The 21090-nt window shown below is 38.9% G+C and overlaps 1 pseudogene; it reads left to right on the top strand.

Moving 5' to 3' along the window:
• Window positions 1–20435, top strand: part of LOC138903365 (uncharacterized) — a 62021-nt pseudogene extending 41586 nt beyond the window's left edge.
• Window positions 20436–21090: the final 655 nt, after the last annotated feature.

Here is a 21090-nt window from a genome sequence, read left to right as displayed (position 1 = left end):
GCGATGAAAGCCCAAGCCCTGGCCGATCATTTGGCCGAGAATCCGGTAGATGAAGAATATGAGCCACTGAAGACTTATTTTCCTGATGAAGAAGTGATGTATGTTGACGAGGCTGATCATGATGAAAAGCCAGGTTGGAAACTCTTCTTTGATGGAGCTGCTAATATGAAAGGTGTCGGAATAGGGGCTGTACTCATTTCTAAAACAAGGCATCACTACCCTGTAACAGCTCAGCTTCGATTTTATTGCACTAACAACATAGCTGAATACGAGGCATGCATTCTGGGTTTGAGGCTAGCTATAGACATGGGAGTTCAAGAAATATTGGTTTTGGGAGATTCAGATTTGTTGGTTCACCAGATTCAGGGAGAATGGGAGACTCGTGATTTGAAGCTCATACCGTATCGACAATGTCTGCATGATCTTTGTCAATGATTCAGGTCGGTAGAATTCAGGCATATTCCCAGGATTTATAATGAGATTGCCGACGCCTTGGCTACTCTGGCGTCAATGTTACACCATCCGGATAAGACTTATGTCGACCCTCTGCATATCCAAATCCGTGATCGGCATGCCTATTGAATGTGGTTGAGGAGGAACTTGATGGTGAGCCTTGGTTCCATGATGTCAAGGAATATATCAAATCGGAGGTATATCCGGTACATGCCACAGGCGATCAAAAGAGAACCATTCGACGTCTGGCTAGTGGATTTTTCTTAAGTGGGGGAATATTGTACAAGAGAACTCCAGATCTAGGATTACTAAGGTGTATAGATGCTAAACAAGCCTCGACTATCATGGCCGAAGTGCATTCCGGGGTTTGCGGGCCACATATGAGTGGGTATGTCTTGGCGAAGAAGATTCTTCGAGCAGGTTATTATTGGTTCACCATGGAACGAGATTGCATCAGCTTCGTTTGCAAATGTCATCAATGCCAGGTGCACGGTGATTTGATTCATTCCCCGCCATTTGCGTTGCACACAATGTCTGCACCTTGGCCCTTCGTTGTTTGGGGCATGGATGTCATTGGACCAATTGAGCTAGCAGCTTCAAATGGGCATAGGTTTATTCTGGTGGCCATTGATTACTTTACCAAGTGGGTCGAAGCTGTAACTTTCAAGTCCGTGACCAAGAAGGCGGTGGTAGATTTTGTTCATTCAAACATCATTTGCCGGTTTGGAATTCCCAAGGTAATCATCACAGATAATGCTGCTAACCTCTACAGTCATTTGATGAAAGAGGTATGCCAACAATTCAAGATTATGCATCGAAACTCCACTCCGTATCGTCCTAAGGCAAATGGAGCTGTTGAGACTGCTAACAAGAACATAAAGAAGATACTTCGTAAGATGGTGCAAGGTTCCAGGCAATGGTATGAAAAGTTACCTTTTGCTTTACTGGGTTATCGCACTACTGTTCACACTTCAATAGGTGCAACTCCCTATTCGCTGGTATATGGAACCGAGGCAATTGAGTAATTGAGTTTGATTGATGAAAAAATATTGGCAGCAGTATGTCATGGTCAATTGTATCAGAAAAGAATGGCAAGAGCATACAACAAGAAGGTGTGTCCCCGAAAATTTGAAGTGGGTCAGCTGGTATTGAAACGCATCCTTCCACATCATGCTGAAGCTAAAGGCAAGTTCGCCCCAAACTGGAAGGGGCCGTTCATTGTGACAAAGGTGTTGCCCAATGGTGCTTTGTATTTAACAGACATAGAAGGTAAATGTGTGGATATGGCTATCAATTCTGATGCAGTCAAAAGATATTATGTATGATTTCTTTGCTTATCTTCAATCGCATTTTGTACTAGGCATGTTCAAAGTTGGAATGACGAAGGCATTTTATTCTGCTATCCCAAACACTTTTATCATTTGTTACCCCTTTTTGAGCCTTATTTATTTTCTTTTATACCCCTCTTTTGGAATCAGAAGCAGAGTTAGAAATATAAAAGAAAAGAAAAAAAAAGAAAAAAAATAAAAAAAGAGAAGGAAAAGAGAAAAGCAAAGAAAGAAAAGAGAAAAGAAAGGAGAAAAAGAAAAGCAAGGTAACAAAAACAAAACTCTTATGTTTGAACTACGTTCGACCTGATTCCTTTTAAGGATACGTAGGCAGCCTTACACGGTTCGGTCCCATTAAAATAAAAATTCAAAATTCCCCAGATTCAAAAACAACTGGGGTAGAAGTTTTAGTTTTGCAATAGGTCTGATTCCAAAAGTTGTAATTTTGAACCCTTTCATCTTAAGTCATGTTGAGCCTTATACCACATTTTCTTTCTAACCCTTTCCAAAAGCCTATACTACAGTCCAAAGAAAGACCTTCCGATCAATCTTTGAGGATGCCAAGTCAAGTGAGATAGAGGTATGATTTCCATCATGGGTAACACTTTGTTCATTGGGTACAAGGAAAATAAATAAAATGAGAGAGTCTTATTGGTGAAAACCCTCACGGGCACCGTAAGGCGATGGTGAGCTGAGGGAAAATTTAACATGAGAGAGTCTTATTGGTGAAAACCCTCACGGGCACCGTAAGGTGGCAGTGAGTTGAGAGATGAACGAATCAGAGAGGCTTGTTGGTGAAAACCCTTCAGGGCACTACAAGTCGAAAGAGGTTGGTGACTTTACAGAAAAGTTGGATCATTGAAAGCCCGATTTTTGAAGTATGAAGAGATGACATGAACTGAAATGTGATTAGTTGGATGGATTAGGCTGATCAATCTGAAATGCATGTCATGATCATTAGAGCCAGTTGATTCATTCAGATAAGTCTCTTTTCCATTTTTCTTCAAATAGTCATCTCAGTTTTTTTCTTTTATTCCTAATTCTCGAAGTCACTTCGCTTCGTCTCTTTTGGGTCTATTTTTCTAAGTCTCTGTCAAATCAGTCTTTGTTAAGCAAGCAAGAAAGGACTTCAAAGCTCATTACCAGCTTTTTATTTGCACCAAGCAAAATTCGGCCAGGCACATCACAAGTGACATGATTTAGAATGAGCAATGCGGTGGTAACTGAAGTTCAGTGGTCAAGTGATTCGTGAATTTGTAGGAAATGCAAAGGTTCAACAGTTCTCAGAATGAAAGTGCCATACGATGAGTTGAGTGTAAGAGATTCAAGTCATTCAGAGGTTTTGTGGTCGAGGTCCGATCAAAAGGTCAAACAATTCTTTGTAGCCCGAAGCAGCTAATCAAAACGAAGCGGGGTAGTGGAAGAAGCAGACACTTTGAGCAAGGATTCCACAAACTAACCACCATATTTTCAAACTGACAAAACTTTCTTTGTTTTAAGCAGGGGAAAGAAATCTTGTTTGCTTTGCTAGGAATCCCCCATGATGAAAACATGTTCCAGATAAGTTCAGTCTTAAGTTTTCAGGACCCTCCTGGATAATGGGATCTAGTTTTAAGTTTTCAGGACCCTCCTGGATAATGGGATGCAACTAATAATCAATGAATGTTCCTGGTACAAATTGGGGCAGAAACTTTTCTCTATTTTGTCTGTGCTGTCATGATTGCAGGCGCCTACCTGGAAAACGAGGGAATTTATTTCAAATTTTGAGTCAGCATCAGGCGCCCACCTGGAGAACGAGGGAATTTATTTTAAGTTCAAGTCAGTCACATGAGCCCACCTGGAGAACGAAGGAATTCATTTTAGCTTTAAGTCAAAATCAGGCGCCCACCTGGAGAATGAGGGAATTTATTTCAAGTTTTAAGTCATCAGGCGCCCACCTGGAAAACGAGGGAATTTATTTCAAGTTTTGAGTCAGCATCAGGCGCCCACCTGGAGAACGAGGGAATTTATTTCAAGTTTTAAGTCATCAGGCGCCCACCTGAAGAACGAGGGAATTCATTTCAGTTTTAAATCATCAGGCGCCCACCTGGAGAACGAGAGAATTTATTTCAAGTTTTAAGTCATCAGGCGCCCACCTGGAGAACGAGGGAATTTATTTCAAGTTTTAAGTCATCAGGCGCCCACCTGGAGAATGAGGGAACTTATTTATCAGGCGCTCACTTGGAAAACGAGGGAATTCATTTCAAGTTGTAAGTCATCAGGCGCCCATCTGGAGAATGAGGGAATTTATTTTAAGTTCAAGTCAGTCACAGGCGCCCACCTGGAGAACGAGGGAATTCATTTTAGCTTTAAGTCAAAATCAGGCACCCACCTGGAGAACGAGGGAATTAATTTCTATTTTAAGTCAGCACAGGCGCCCATCTGGAGAATGAGGGAATTTTTCGAGTTTTAAGTCAGCAGGCGCCCACCTGGAGAATGAGGAAATTTATTTCAGTTTTAAGTCATCAGGCACCCACCTGAAAAATGAGGGAATTTATTTCAGTTTTAAGTCGCAGGCACCCACCTGGAGAACGAGGGAATTTATTTCACTTTTAAGTCAGCAGGTGCCCACCTGGAAAATGAGTGAATCCATTTCAAGTTTTAAGTCAACATCAGGCTCCCACCTGGAGAATGAGGGAATTCATTTCTGTTTTAAGTCAGCACAGGCGCCCACCTGGAGAACGAGGGAATTTATTTCAAGTGTTAAGTCAACATCAGGCACCCACCTGAAAAATGAGGGAATTCATTTCAAGTTTTTAAGTCAGCAGGCGCCCACCTGGAGAACGAGGGAAATTATTTCAAGTTTTAAGTCAGCATCAGGCGCCCACCTGGAGAACGAGGGAATTCATTTCAGAGTTACTTCAAATTTCAAGTTAGTAGCAGGCGCCCACCTAGAGAATGAGGAAATTTATTTCAAGTGTTAAGTCAACATCAGGCACCCACCTGAAAAATGAGGGAATTCATTTCAAGTTTTTAAGTCAGCAGGCACCCACCTGGAGAACGAGGAAATTTATTTCAAGTTTTAAGTCAGCATCAGGCGCCAATCTGGAGAACGAGGGAATTCATTTCAGAGTTACTTCAAATTTCAAGTTAGTAGCAGGCGCCCACCTGGAGAACGAAGGAATTCATTTTCATTCCAAGTTTAAAGTCAGCATCAGGAGCCCGCCTGAAGAACAAGGTCAAGTTTCAGTTTTCAAGTTCATGTCAGAGACGACACGATCCCGCCTGAAGAATAAGGGCAATCTCCAGTTTTTGTTTTCAATTCAAATCAGAAGTAGCACAAGTTGCTTGAGGAATAAGGTTTTTACCTCGAGGCACAGGGTTCAAGATGACCAAAAAAGAAATCTTAATCCAAAATAAAGAAAAGAAAAGGAAAAGAAGTGAATCCGAAATGCAGAAGTGGATGAAAGGATGTGGATTGCTCAAGACATGGCTGAAGTCACAAGCTTTGCATGTCACGTCTTGATCCAAAGAAACCATAGAAGAATGAACTAGCACCTGCAGCTAGCAAGCATCAAGGTTCAAATCAAAAGTCTGCATGAAGAATCATTCAAGACTCAAGATCAAGCTTTAGAAGACTTATAGATAGGAATCTTGTAACTCATAGCTGATAGGGTTGTTTAGTTCCTTTAGATTTTGATTTTTATGTAATAACAGGACCACGGACCGGAGCCTCGACGGAACCTCACTCGACTCCTCAACCCATCATTCCATCACTCTCCTTGAACTACACGTAATCTGATTCTCTTATGACCCGGGATATGTAGGCTGTCCAGAACCAGGACTCGGTTGCACCCTTTCCTTTGTTTATTTTTCCTTTTGAATAAAGATTTGGTAAAAAATTAGTCACACGGATCACTTTTGTCTTTGCCTGAAAACTCTTTATGTTCCCAAGCAAAGAGGGGTAGCTGTGAGCACCTAATTTTTTTACCATACTTGTGATTTTTCAACACTTTTTAGTATGTAAATAATTTTAAGTTTAATCAACATATTTAAACCTTAAACTTCATTTTTAGTAGGTTTTATTTAAGAAAATTAAAAATCACAAAAATTATATGTTCTTGATTTTAAAATATTTAGCTAGTATCTTTATTTTACACTCTTAAAAAATATATATTAATTAAAGCAAGAGTCAATGAGTCATTTCCATGTGGCAAGATTCTTCCTTATCTTTTGTAACAAACTCACATGCTCTCTCAAAAAATGCACATGCCCATACACACTCTTTTTCTTGGCCACCAATTAATCCCTATACCTAGACCTATATATTTTCCACTCACTCAACACACAAGGGGGGATCTGAAAGAGGAAAAGGGATGGATATAGATTTGAGAACAGAGAACCCTAGCTAGCGGCGACCCCTCCCTTTCTTCTCCTTCCTCGCTCTCTCATCACATCTGATCCCTCACACTCTCCTCTCACTCATCGACATAGACACACACACACACACAAATACTCCCTCTTATCCCCTTCACGAAAGTTGGCCAAAAGTTCAAAACAAATTTCTGATTCAAACATTTGAATCTCAGACTTGATAAATCCGAAGACCAAAAACAAAGGAAAAACAAAAAAAAAAAAAAGAGATAAAAGGACCCCAACCACTCTGAAGTTGCTGTTTGGATTTGTTTGTCACTGAAATTTGGATTTCTGGGGGGTTCGATTGGTATCCGAGCTGTAAGAAGTGTTGTTTGATGTTGTTTCATTGCTCCTATTCTGTTGTTCACCATTCTCTGGTTGTACTCGGCTCTTGTTTAAAGTTTGCTTAGCTGCTTTCAAGGTACTTCTTTCGAACCTTGAATTTCTAATTGGATAGGAAACATGTCTATGATGGAAGATACATGTGGATTGTGAAGTTAATGAAATTAGTCTTGTTCGGCTCTAAATTTCTATGTTCTATCAATGCTTTAGCATTTTGTATCGCTAGTTTCTTATTCTGTTTTAAAATTCATAGATTAGAAGCATGATTTAAATACTGATTTTTCTTTGTGTTATAAATATGATGAATTTGCTTTTGTCTCCTTCTATACTATTTTCCCATTCAATTTAGAATATTCCATAGTTCCTTAATTTTGTATCTACACACCTATGTGTATATTTGTTGGTCAAAGGTCGTTATCCCCCTAGCCTCGTAAGTTTGCTTAAGTTAAAAAGTATTTGAATAGATTTCTTGTGTTGGCTCGAAGGCGGCTGTTTTATCAAGTGCCTATTTTGCACTGTCTTTCTTTCAAAATAGGTAGTTTCCACTTTAACTCAAGGTTGGCTTTAATGGAAAAGGCATCATAATTGTTGACTAAAAATGAGTTCACTTTTGAGGATTTCTACAAAAAAAAATGGTGTATAGTTAAGACTTGCTAATCAAAAGGGATGCTATCAGCGACAATGAAAGAGATCAGTCTTTTTTTTTGTTAAATCTTAGAACAGTACCAAAGCCTTGAACGATGAATAATCTGTTAAGTCATGAACATTTAGTTATTGATCTTGTTGGCAGCTTATAAAGTTAGAACCATTTGTTTCTTCCATGAATGACTTCTATGACTATTAGGCCATTTTTATCTCAAACTTTAAGAATAAATTAATTCTTATAAACATCGTAGTTTGCTTTAGGTACGATTAATAAATTATCATGACTATGGGTACGGTTCCCATGGCATAGTTATGATACGTAACCTCAATTCGAGTGTGCGTTTCACATGACTCGACCACAACTTCAAACAATAATAAAAATAAGCATGTCGTCAATCGCGGGTGCATTTCATGTGGTGCGGTTTGCGATGTGTGCCAAAACGACAAGTGTACGACATCGTGACTTGTTTCAGAAATAATTTCATAAATAATTAAAAGCAGTTAAAAAGCTAAAATGCACAATAGGTTATAAATATGTATTAATCAGATAATTAGGCCAATTATTAATAGTTGAGCGACCGTGCTAAAACCACGGAATTCGGGAGTGCCTCACACCTTCTCGCTGGTTAACAGAATTCCTTACCCGGTCTTCTGTGTTCGCAGACCCTAAATAGAGTCAAATTTCCTCGATTTTGGATTTAAAATAAATCGGTGACTTGGGACACCATAACTTATTCCAAGTGGCGACTCTGATTTTAATAAATAATCCCATTTCGAATATTGTCACTTTAATTGGAAAAACTCCCCTATCCCCTGTCCCTTCGAAAAAAAGGAGGTGTGACATATATTATTCTTATCAAACTAACATATTTATATTTTTATTGATAAATATAAAATTTCCATCTTCATGATCTCAAAATAATTTTCAAGCGTCAATGTTAGCCTAAATAATCTTTCAAGATCATCACAAAGTTAGTCATCTACTAACATTTATTTCAAATGAATATCATCAATTGAAATATTACCAGTTCACAAAGGTTAGAAATTCATAAATAAATAAACAATAAGTATAGTAGAAAAAGTAGAACCGGGATTTAATACTACTCCCTTCTTATTTATGGTAGCAGTCATACAAATACATAGTTAACTGCAAGTGGTTTCTTTCCATCTCTAGACAACCAATTTCATGGACACCACAACACCATAAAGACTCCACACAATTTACATCTATTTTCTTTGTGAAGCCATTATTTGCGAAAGCAGTAATGGGATGGTGCATTGATACACCTATTATACACCACAAGAAAGAGAAGAAACAAACTAAATGTATATCTTTATGCACACAAGTCACAATAGGTTTCATGCCAAGCAATGTCAGAGAAGTGACCTGTGAGGAAGACATGGTATACAACATGCCATTTAACTTTATAAAATTCAAGATTTAAAAAATCTGAAACTTATCTTAAACTGGTTTTCCTGGATGAATTCCCTTCTTTGAGTGAAATATTTTCCACAGAAATTGCACGATGGAAATCATGGGTTTATTTCTCAACGTTAATTCAATAAACAATCGTAAAATAATTCCGAGCCCACAAGTTGCTTGTGTGTACTTAAAGAATTTAATTCCCTCACTGTTGCCTAAGGTTATGGATTACTTCCTCCCAGGATAGAACGAAAAAATTATTCTGTAATACTGGCAATCGAAATTATAGAACTTCAACGAACTCAATAAACGGAGCAAATCACACTTGATACTTTATTTATTTGGAAAAATTATGCAACAATGTAGAAAAGATGGGACAAGTTTTCATATTTTACATGTATAAAAAATGAGGCTAAGCCACTAAATTTATAGACAATGAAAGTGTGAGAGGAAGAAGTTCAATTCAAAAGGTGCCTCTTTCATTTCGCATTCACCCCCATTCACGAAACCTAACAATCTATGATGCTGATGAAAACAATTCTTAGGGTGTGTTTGGTATGAAGGAAAACATTTTTCGAAAAATATTTTTCAATTTTTTCATGTTTGGTTGGCCTAATGTTTTGGAAAACATTTTCCACATGAACTCCTTTTCCTCCAATTGGAGGAAAATATTTTCCCTATTAAGAGATAAGGAAAACATTTTCCAAAACTCCTTCTCAACCTATTCCCCACCCCCACCCAACCCCACACACCCCAACCCCAAACCCTGCCTCACCCCCACCTACCCACCCCACCCTAAATAAAAATATTATTAACAGTACTTTCTTTTCTTGTTCTAGATAGATTTTGTTTTTCATTTCAACAAATGAGTATTTTTTTTCATGATATAAAAAAGTATTATTTTCATTTTAACAAAAAAAAAAATACTTTTTTTTCATGTAGAAAAAGTATTTTTTTCATTTCAACAAAAAAAATATTTTCTTTTCATGATGTAAAAAAATATTTTTTTTTCATTTCAACAAACTGAGTATTTTCTTTTTATGATGTAGAAAAAATATTTTGTTTTATTTCAATAGAATGAGTACTTTATTTTCATGTTGTAGAAAGAATACTTTCCTTTTCAACCAAAAAAATAGTATTTTCTTTTTAGTTATTGAACATAAATTTCAACGTTATTTTTGCGTAAAAAAGTAAAGCATTAGTTCCTTTGGGTTTGTGTGAATTTTAGAAACTTGGAGGGGGGGAGGGGGGAGGAAGAGTAGCATAAGAAAATACTTTTCTAAAAAAAATATTTCTACTCTCTAACCATACACTAGAAAATAATTTCCGGAAAATATTTTTCACTCACCAACCAAACAAGGGAAAATAAGTGATAAAGAAAATATTTTCTAGGAAAACATTTTCCATGGAAAACGTTTTCCGTCATACCAAACACACCCTTAATCTACATTGTCTCTTAGATACCTTGACTGGAAATTGAATAACCCTGCGTTTGAAGAATTGCAGTCCATATAAAATGTCTAATATTGAAGCTTAGATGGCTCGTGTTAAATGTAGTTTCTTCAATTTCTTCTCTTGTAGTTGCTTCCCTAGAATTACTCATATATTTACTTATCCTGCATTGTGAGGATTCCATATTTCATAAGATAAACTAATTTTACGCTGGCTGTCAAGCTATTGTAGCTCTTCTCCTTTATTCGATATTTGGGACGGCAATGTAAATAAGCTCACACAAACTAAGTTAGTGATCCTAACTTATCCAAGGCTGAGGCGTTGCAGTAGTAATTCTGGTTTTGCTCAATAAATTTAGCTTCCTACTCTCTTAGGCTAATATGCAGACCAACTTATTGTTCTTCCTTAAGTTGTATATTCGCAAAATAAGCTCACACAAACTAAGTTAGTGATCCTACTCTCTTAGGCTACTCTCTTTGCTTAATATATTCGAATATAAATTCATCATTCGTATATTTTGACTAAACGTTGTGTAAGTTGTCATTAGCCAAGAGATGGACTCTATATCTCAAGAATTAGTTCCTACAACCACTAGTGAAGATCCTAGTTTAATGGGGGGAAAAAACCTATTTGAAAAAAAAAAAGTCATTATTTTATTTTAATGCCAAAGAGAAATGTTAAAAGATTTATGTAAAGTAAAGAAATTATAACGCATTAAGTAATATGAAAAGCAATTAAGGAACTTAAAACGCTAGTAAATAGAATTCAAATGTTGTATCTCTCTACTATCACAATTTATACCATTTTTAGATATCAAACTAGTCACTAGATATTAGCATGACTTGGTATAAACACCGGGTGTAGGTAATTAGTGATTTCCGACTATCTTGCATGTTTGTAATGAGAAGTTATGAAAGTAGTTGGCAATTTATTCTGCTATTTTTTGGTTTTTGAGGGACTGTATCGGTTCAGTAACATTATCTTTGTTCAAAAAATTTTTATCAATACATTGATTTGAAGAGTTTGTAGCTGACTCTTCTTCTGTTCGTTAAGGTAAATACAATAATATTATCCTCTTGCCATGGTGAATTGGACTTAAACAACTCCTTGCCAGTGATTAATTGGACTTCCAAGTCACCTTTGAGTGTGGTTTTAGTTCAAATTAAGAGTGTGTTTGGTATAATGGAAAATATTTTTCGTGAAAAATATTTTTCAAGAAAATGTTTTCTTGGAAAATAAGTAGTAATCTTATTCATTTTTCGGTGTTTGATACGCAAATTAAGGAAAATAACTTCTCAAGAGTATTCATAAATAATTTAGATACAATAAACATGAAGTCATAAACTTTCGAACCAACAACCTTTCGAACCCACAAATTTCATAAATTTCCGAACCGCTAAACTTTCGAAACCGTAAAACTTCGAATCCGTAAACTTTATAATTTCTAAACCCGTAAACTTCCAAACACATAAACCTCCGAACTCATAATTTTAGAACTTGTAAAATTTCGAACCTGTAAACCGAAAGATGAAAAAATTAAAACTGAAAATATATATAAAAAAAATATTCTTTTCCCCAAGGGGATGCAGAAAAACGAAAAAATAGAAATTTAAAATAAAATAAAAAAAAAAAAAATTATGCGGGGTGGGCAGTGGGGTGCGTGGTGAAAGAAAAAAAAAACTAAAATTTGAAAAAAAAATCTTTTTGGAAAGAGGGGGTGGGGTTAGGTGGATGGGTGTGAGAGAATGGGGTGAGTGGGTGAGGGGTGAGGAAGGTTGATAATGTTTTCCTTCGTACCAAACACACCCTAAATACCGATCTAATTGACTGACCCAAGCTTATGTAACTTTGGCTATTATTACCATGTTAACATGTAACCAATTAATAGTACTTATTATGGAATGTATATACGTCAATTGATTCTGTAATTTATATCATCGGTGTACACAAAGGCGGATTCATAATTTAAATATTATGCGTTTGATATGCTGACCGTTTGAGTTACTAGATTTGAAATATAATATTTGTACGTATTTACCAGTTTTTTTAACACATGCTGCCTGAAATTATCGGATCCGATCGAATTTGTAGCGTTTGATATTCGCCCTAAGTATATAAAACTTAAACTCTTTACAGAATGTTGAATACATTGAGTTGTCCTCTAAGTTATTAGACTTTGTTCTCCCACATTATATAGTATGCATTATCATTGTAGAGAAATCAAGAAATAACAGGTAAGCACGAGATATTCAACGTTTAAGTTCGTTTATGAACCTTTCCAGATTCATGAATTCACTTTCAACGAAAGGTTATATAAACACATCTTTAAATATGTACATGGACGGAGTTGGTTCGGTTTTTATTAAAACCAAATCAACTATATCGGTTTGGATTGGTTCGATTTTGTCGGGTTTTTCGGATTTTTCGTTACATAAATATTATTTCAATCTTACTTTATTAGATTTTTTATAAATAAATATATGTTTAGTAAAAATTAAAAAAATTGACAAACATATGATCTATTAAAATAATTTTTATATGAGAATTTTGTTAATAACACATGATAGTTACTTTTTTAGTCGCCTAACAATAATTTTTCGTTGATGTATACTTTTAAGATTAAACGAATTTACTAATAAACATAAAAATCAATATGATACCTAATTAATTATATGTTCAATTTAATTTTAGATTGTCGAAATACCACTTCAAATTCGAAAAAGATATAAGAATTTAATAAATCCTAACATATGAACATGGAAGAACAAAGAGATTGACGCATTTCAGTTACACTTGATAAGAAAGTAACTATATAACCTATTACTTAAGGTTAATAAAAATGGAGTACTTCATATTCTATTAAATATTACATCCCATAAGCGAATCTCAAATATTTTTAGAATTTTTATAAAGAAAATTCGATATAAAGTCTTAAAAGTATATATAAAAATTATACTATTTATATGTCAATTTGGTTCGATTTATTTTTACTCAATACCAAACCAAATCAAAAATCTAGTCGGGTTTTTTAATCGATTTGATTTGACTTTTTGATTTGATGTGATTTTTCAGTTTGGTTTGTACACCCCTGGCTCTAATATTAGAAACCAAAAATTCAATCTTACTTATGATTTCATACTTCGAGATAACTCCATTTTCCTCTGAGATCAAACAAAGGACAACCTGCAAAAATATCACAAATTGTAATGACCCGACCGGTCGTTTTGAATATTATAACCATGTTTCTTCATTTACTGCTCGATTTATGCATTGCAATTGATTTATGATTTATCGGGTTAGTTGGTTCGGGTCCGGAAGGAATTCAGAGTGAAATGAGATACTTAGTCTCATAATTAAAAAATTAAGCTAGAAAAGTAGACCGGATATGGACCTATGTGTAAACGATCTTGCATTTGAATTTTGATATTTTCAATAGCACCGTATGGTAATTTTGGACTTAGGAGCGTGTCCATAAAATTTTTTGGAGGTCCGTAGAGGAATTAGACTTGAAATGCCGAAAATTAAATTTTTGAAAAGTTTGACCGGGGGGGTTGACATTTTGATATCGGGGTCGAAATCCGATTCTGAAAATTTTAATAGGTCTGTTATATCATTTATGACTTGTGTGCAAAATTTGAGGTCAATCAGACGTGATTTGATAGGTTTTGGCGTTGTTCGTAGAAATGGAAAGTTTCAAAGTTCAATAGGCTTGAATTGGGACGAAATTCATGGTTTTAGCGTTGTTTGAGGTGATTTGAGGATTTGACTAAGTTCTTATAATGTTTTAGGACTTGTTGGTATATTTGGTTGAGGTCCCGAGGGCCTCGGGTGAGTTTCGGATGGTTAACGGATCAAAATTTGAACTACAACAGCAGATGCAATTTCCTTCTGCTGGAAATTTCTTCTGCCAGATTCGAGCCCAGGATCGAAGCCACGATCTAGCACAGGGTCGAGGGCCACGATCGAAGGCATAGTCGAGGACCAGGATCAAATCCACGATCGAGCACAGGGTCGAGGGCCACGATCGAAGGCAGGGTCGAAGACCAGGGTCAAAGACATGATCGAAGACCAGGGTCGAGGGCCATGATCGAGGGCCATGATCGAGGACCATGATCAAGGGTCAGAATCGAGGCCCAGGGTCGAGACCCAGGATCGAGGACCTCGATCGAAGGCCAAGATCGAAGGCCAAATTATAAAAATAGGGACTTCGTCCCATTCGACATTTTTGACAAATTGAAGCTTGAGGAGAGACGATTTTTGATAGATTTTCAAGAAAAACTTGAGGTAAGTCCCTTGTGATCATTTCTACTCCATAATGTTGAATTATCATCGAATACTCCGACTAGATTACATGATTTTGAGGTATAAATCAGAGATTGGAACTTAAAAATTTGAAAATAAAATTTGTAGATTTGAGGGTCAAGTTGAGGTCGGATTTTGGTAAAATTGGTATGGGTAGACTCGTGGTTGGATGGGCTTTTGTATTTTGTAACTTTTGTCGATTCCGAGACGTGGGCCTCACGGGCGATTTTTGAGCTAAATTTCGGGTTTTTATGAAAAATTAGTATTTGCTTATGGAATTAATTTCAATAAATTTTATTGACTTAAACAAATTATTTGTGACTAGATTCGAGGCATTCGGAGGCCGATTTACGAGGCAAAGGCATAGTAGAGTAAAGAATTTTATATTTTGAGGTAAGTAACAATTATAAATCTGGTCCTGAGGGTATGAAACCCCGAATTTTGTGTCATGTGATTATTTTGGAGGTGACGCACATGCTAGGTGACGGGCGTGTGGGTGTGCACTGAGGGGATTGGGACTTGGTCCGTTCCGTAAAAACTGTATAGTTGAATAATTTATTGTTAGATATATGCTCTCTATGTGTTGAATAAATTTGACTGTAAATCATGTTAGAAATCCTGCTTAGGCTATGTCATAGTACTGTTGGGAACCACAGAGGTCACATACTTATTGAATTATTTGCTAATTTTTATCTTATACTCAGTCATGATTTTACTTGCGTATCATACCTCAGTTTTTCTTGATATTTGTTGATGCATTATGTTATCTTTGTTTGGGCTGATCTTTGTGATTTCTAAGAGCCGAGAGACTAGAGAGGTTAAGGACTGAGAAAGGTCAAGGGCCTGTCGGTGAGGTAAGGATATTATGGCACGTGAGTTGTCCGTGCAGGATATTATAGAACATGAGTTGTCCGTGCAGCACGTGAGTTGTCCGTACAGATTATGGCACTTGGGCTGTAGGAGCTCATCCGGAGTCTGTACACCCCAGTGAGCGCGGGTACCCATTGAGTGTGAGTGCTGAGGGCTGAGAGCCGAGTGGTTGAGTTGTGGTGATGAGTTGAGTGATTGTTGTCTGAGAGGTTGTACTTGCTTTGCATTTGTTGTTACACTTGGTTGCTGTCTGTCATTGTTGTGAAATCTCAGAAAGATTTTATATCCGGATTACATGAACTTGAACTGTATAAAAATTGATTTGACTTAAACTGCCAGATTTGAAAGCACGCCCATTCTTTGCTGGAATTACTGAAAGTGAACTATAACTGTGTAGCTCGTCATTATCTTCAGTTCCTTAGTTATTATTGTTACTTGCTGAGTTGGTTGTACTCATACTATACCCTGCACTTCGTATGCAGATTCAGGTATTCCCGGACATAGCGGGTGTTGATCATTTCACACAATTGATTTTCAGAAGATTTTGAGGTAGCTGCCTTGTTCCGCAGACCTTGTCTCTCCTTCTCTATCTCCTTATTTACTGTATTTGGTCTCAACCTATTATAGACCGTATTTTTCAGACTTGTATTCATATTAGATGCTCATGTACTCAGTGACACTAGATTTTGGGGAGTGTTCATGTCAGTAGTTGTGAGATTTTGTATTGTATTAAATTATTGTATTTTCAAACTTAAGAAAAATTGTGTTTTATCAAGATTATCGGCTTGCCTAGTATCGAGATAGGCGCCATCACAACAGGTTGGGATTTTGGATCGTGACAAGTTGGTATCAGAGCCTAGGTTACATAGGTCTCACGAGTCATGAGCAGGTTTAGTAGAGTCTTGCGGATCGGTACGGAGATGTCTATACTTATCTTCGAGAGGCTGCAGAACCCTTAGAAAAATTTCACTTTCTTGTATTCTGTCGTGCAAATTTTTTGATTCTGGAAACTAAATTTTTGCTATTCTATTCTCTCACAGATAGTGAGGACACGTACTACCAGATCAGACGGTCAGCCACCAGTGCCACCAGTTAGGACCGCGAGAGGCCGGTGCCGTGGTAGAGGCCGGGGTCGAGGTAGAGGTCGAGGTGTAGCTCATACCACAGTTGAGCCAGCACCTGTAGTACCACTAGTGGCTCCAGCTCAGGAGCAGATTCCGGATATAGTTGAGCCGACAGGATCAGCTCGGGCACCAGTTGTGCCTATTTAGATTCCAGGCCTTCAGGAGACTTTGGCCCAGATATTGGCAGCCTGCACTGGCCATGCTCAAGTGGTTTCGGCTTAGGCCGCACCTGCCACTTCTCAGGCCGGGGGAGGTACTCATACCCCTATTGCCCGTACTCCAGATCAGGTAGCACATGAACTTCATATACCGGGAGCACTACCAGCCCAGCCGGCTGCAACCGCTCAAGCCCCGGTAATTCCTGTTATGGCAGATGATGAGCAGAGGAGACTTGATAGATTTGAGAGGCTTCAACCTCCACCTTTTAGCGGTGCTGAGTCAGAGGATGCCCAGGGTTTTCTGGATAAGTGTCAACGGATGCTTCGGACAACGGGTATTCTAGAGACCAGTGGGGTCTCATTCACTACTTTTTAGTTTTTTGGGGCTACCTTTAAATGGTGGGAGTCTTACGAGAGGTGTAGGCCGGTCGGTGCAGCACCCCTTACCTGGCAGCAGTTCTCCGGTCTATTCCTGGAAAAGTTCGTGCCTCAGTCCCGCAGAGAGGAACTACGCAGGCAGTTCGAGTAGCTTCATCAGGGCTATATGTCCGTGACACAGTATGAGATGATATTTTCAGAATTGGCCCGTCATGCTATCTGGTTGATTCCCACAGACAGGGAAAGGATCAAGAGATTCATAGATGGCCTCACTTTTCAGCTGCGATTACTCATGACTAGAGAAAGAGTGTCTGGTGCTACTTTCGACGAGGTTGTTGACATTGCTTGTCAGATTGAGATAGTTCGCAGCCAGGAGCGGGTTGAGAGGGAGGCTAAGAGGCCTCGTAGTTCCGGTGATTTCAGCAGTGTTCCTTCAGGGGGTCAGTTTTACCGCGGTATGGGCCGTTCTTACAGACACGCTCAGGCGGGTCGTCCAGCTCATCGTGGTGCATCAGCTAGCCACGGTTCTTACAGTGGTCACTCAGGCCAGTCTTCATTCAGTGCACTACCAGCGTAGAGTTCTCATCATGCCTCGTCTGCTCAGGTTTCTACAGATAATTCTTCGGGTTATCAGGAGCAGCAGTTCCATCAGAGGAGGGGTTGTTTCGAGTGCGGAGAATTAGGTCATTTCAAGAGAGATTGTCCTAGGCTGTTGAGTAGGGCTCCACAGCAGAGTTATCGACCATCGGCACTAGCACCAACAGTTACACCACCCGCCTAGCCAGCTCGAGGTTGGGGTCAGGCAGCTAGGGGTCACCCAAGAGGGGGAGGCCGATCAGGTGGCGGGCATGCTCGATTCTATGCTTTTCCTGCCAGGCCAGATGTTGTTGCTTCAGATGTAGTGATCACAGGTATTGTTTCAGTGTGCCACAGGGAGGCTTCTATATTATTTGACCCTGGTTCCACTTATTCATATGTATTATCATATTTTGCTCATTATCTGGATATGCCCGTGAGTCTTTAGTTTCACTTATTTATGTATCTACATCAGTGGGCGATATTATTACTGTGGATCGTGTGTATCGGTCGTGTGTGGTAACTATTGGGGAACTGGAGACTAGAGTTGATCTCTTATTACTTGGTATGGTTGATTTTGATGTAATCCTACGTATGGATTGGTTGTCTCCATGTCATGCTATTTTGGACTGTCACGCAAAAATCGTGACGTTGACGATGCCGGGGTTGCCAAAGGTTGAATGGAGAGGTTCTCTAGATTTTGTTCCTAGCAGGGTAATTTCATATTTGAAGGCCCAACGTATGGTTAAAAAGGGATGTCTGTCATATTTGGCCTTTGTGAGAGATGTTGATGCTGATACTCCTATTATTGATTTAGTACCGGTCGTGCGAGACTTTTCGGATGTATTTCCTTCAGACCTGCCGGGTATACCACCCGACAGGGATATTGATTTCGGTATTGACTTGGTGCAGGGCACTCAACCCATTTTTATTCCTCTGTATCGTATGGCATCAGCTGAGTTAAAAGAATTGAAAGAGCAACTTTAGGAACTCCTTGAAAAGGGGTTTATTAGGCCTAGTGTGTCACCTTGGGGTGTAATGGTTTTGTTTGTGAAAAAGAAAGATGGTACTATGCGGATGTGCATCGATTATAAGCAGTTGAACAAAGTTATAATCAAAAATAAATATCCCTTGCCACGTATTGATGATTTATTTGACCAGCTTCAGGGAGCGAGGGTGTTCTCCAAAATTGATTTGAGATCTGGGTATCACCAGTTGAAGATTTGGGATTCGGATATTCTGAAGACGGCATTCAGAACTTGTTTTGGCCACTATGGATTTCTTGTGATGTCTTTTGGGCTAACCAATGCCCGAGCAGCATTTATGCATTTGATGAATAATGTATTCCAGCCATATCTTCATTTATTTGTAGTGGTATTTATTGATGATATTCTGGTGTACTCACGTAGCCAGGAGGAGCATGCACAACACTTGGGTATTGTATTACAGAGGCTGAGGAAGGAGAAACTTTATGCCAAATTCTCTAAGTGTGAGTTCTGGCTTAGTTCGGTGGCATTCTTGGGACATATATTGTCCAGTGAAGGAATTAAGGTGGATTCGAAGAAAATAGAGGCAGTTCAGAATTGGCCCAGACCATCTTCAGTTACTGAGATTCAAAGTTTTCTCGGCTTGGCTGGTTATTATCGTCGCTTCGTGGAGGGATTCTCGTCTATTGCATCACCTATGACTAAATTGACCTAGAAAGGTGCTCCGTTCAGGTGGTCGGATGAGTGTGAAGAGAGCTTTCAGAAGCTCAAAATAGCTTTGACTATAGCTCCAGTATTGGTGTTGCCTACAGGTTCAGAGTCTTATACTGTGTATTGTGACGCGTCGCGTATTGGTCTCGGCGCAGTGCTGATGCAAGAAGGTAGAGTGATTGCCTATACATCCAGACAGTTAAAGGTACATAAGAAGAATTATCCAGTCCACGATTTCGAGTTAGCAGCTATTGTTCATGCCTTGAAAATTTGGCGGCATTACTTATACGGTGTCCAGTGCGAGGTATATACCGATCATCGGAGTCTACAACATTTGTTTAAACAGAAGGATCTTTAACTTGCGGCAGCGAAGGTGGTTGGAGTTGCTTAAGGACTATGATATCACCATTCTCTATCATCCCGGAAAGGCCAATGTGGTGGCCGATGCCTTGAGTCATAAGGCGGAGAGTTTGTGAAGCTTAGCATACTTACTGGTAGCAAAGAGGCCTTTAGCCTTGGAGGTTCAGGCATTGGCTAATCAGTTTGTTAGATTGGATGTTTCCGAGCCGAATCGAGGTTTGGTCTATGTGGTAGCTCGGTCTTCTTTATATGATCGCATCAGAGAGCGCCAGTATGATGATCCACATCTGCTTGTCCTTAAGGACACGGTTCAGCACGGTGATGCCAAGGAAGTCACTATTGGAGATGACGGTGTATTAAGGATGCAGGGGAGGCTATGTGTGCCTAATGTAGATGGTTTGCGTGAGCTGATTCTCCAGGAAGCTCATAGTTCGCGGTACTCTATTCATCCAGGCACCGCGAAGATGTATCAGGATTTGAGGCAACATTATTGGTGGAGGAGAATGAAGAAAGATATAGTTGGGTTTGTATTTCGGTGTTGAAATTGCCAACAGGTAAAGTACAAGCATCAGAGACCGAGCGGATTGCTACAGAGACTTGAAATTCCGGAGTGGAAGTGGGAGCGTATTACCATGGACTTCGTAGTTGGACTCCCACGGACTTTGAGAAAGTTTGATGCTGTTTGAGTGATAGTAGATCGGTTGACCAAATCTGCGCATTTTATTCCAGTCGGTACTAATTATTCTTCGGAGCAGTTGGCTGGGATTTATATTCGCGAGATTGTTCGCCTACACGGTGTGTCGGTGCCCATTATTTCATATCGGGGTACGCAGTTTACCTCACAGTTTTGGAGGGCAATGCAGCGAGAATTGGGCACACAGGTTCAGTTGAGTACAACATTTCACCCTCAGACGGACGGACAGTCCGAGCGCACTATTCAGATATTGGAGGATATGCTACGTGCTTGTGTCATTGATTTTGGGGGTTCTTGGGATCAATTTCTGCCACTCGTGGAGTTTGCTTACAATAATAGCTACTAGTCAAGCATTCAAATGGCTCCGTATGAAGCTTTATATGAGAGTCGGTGTCGGTCTCCGGTGGGTTGGTTTGAGCCTGGTGAGGTTAGAATATTGGGTACTGACTTGGTGCAGGATGCTTTAGAGAAGGTCAAGGTGATTTAGGAACGGCTTCGTACGGCACAGTCTAGACAGAAGAGTTATGCCGACAGAAAGGTCCGCGATGTTAATTACATGGTTTGGGAGAAGGTTCTGCTCAAGATTTCACCCATGAAGGGTGTGTTGAGGTTCGGGAAGAAGGGCAAATTGAGCCCTCGGTATATTGAGACTTTAGAGTTACTTAAGAAAATTAGAGAAGTGGCTTATGAACTTACTTTTCCACCTAGTCTATCAAGTGTTCATCCAGTCTTCCATGTATCCATGCTCTGAAAGTATGTCGGGGATCCGTCTCATATTCCGGATTTCAGTACAGTACAGCTGGGCAGTAATTTGACTTATGACGTAGAGTCGGTGGCTATTTTAGACCGGCAGGTTCGAAAGTTGAGGTCAAAGAGCATAACATCAGTGATGG

Source organism: Nicotiana tomentosiformis, chromosome 12 (assembly GCF_000390325.3).
Source record: "Nicotiana tomentosiformis chromosome 12, ASM39032v3, whole genome shotgun sequence".
NCBI classification, from domain to species: Eukaryota; Viridiplantae; Streptophyta; class Magnoliopsida; order Solanales; family Solanaceae; genus Nicotiana; species Nicotiana tomentosiformis.
The sequence above is the reverse complement of the archived record's forward strand: the minus strand, read 5'-3'. Positions and strand labels throughout refer to the sequence as shown.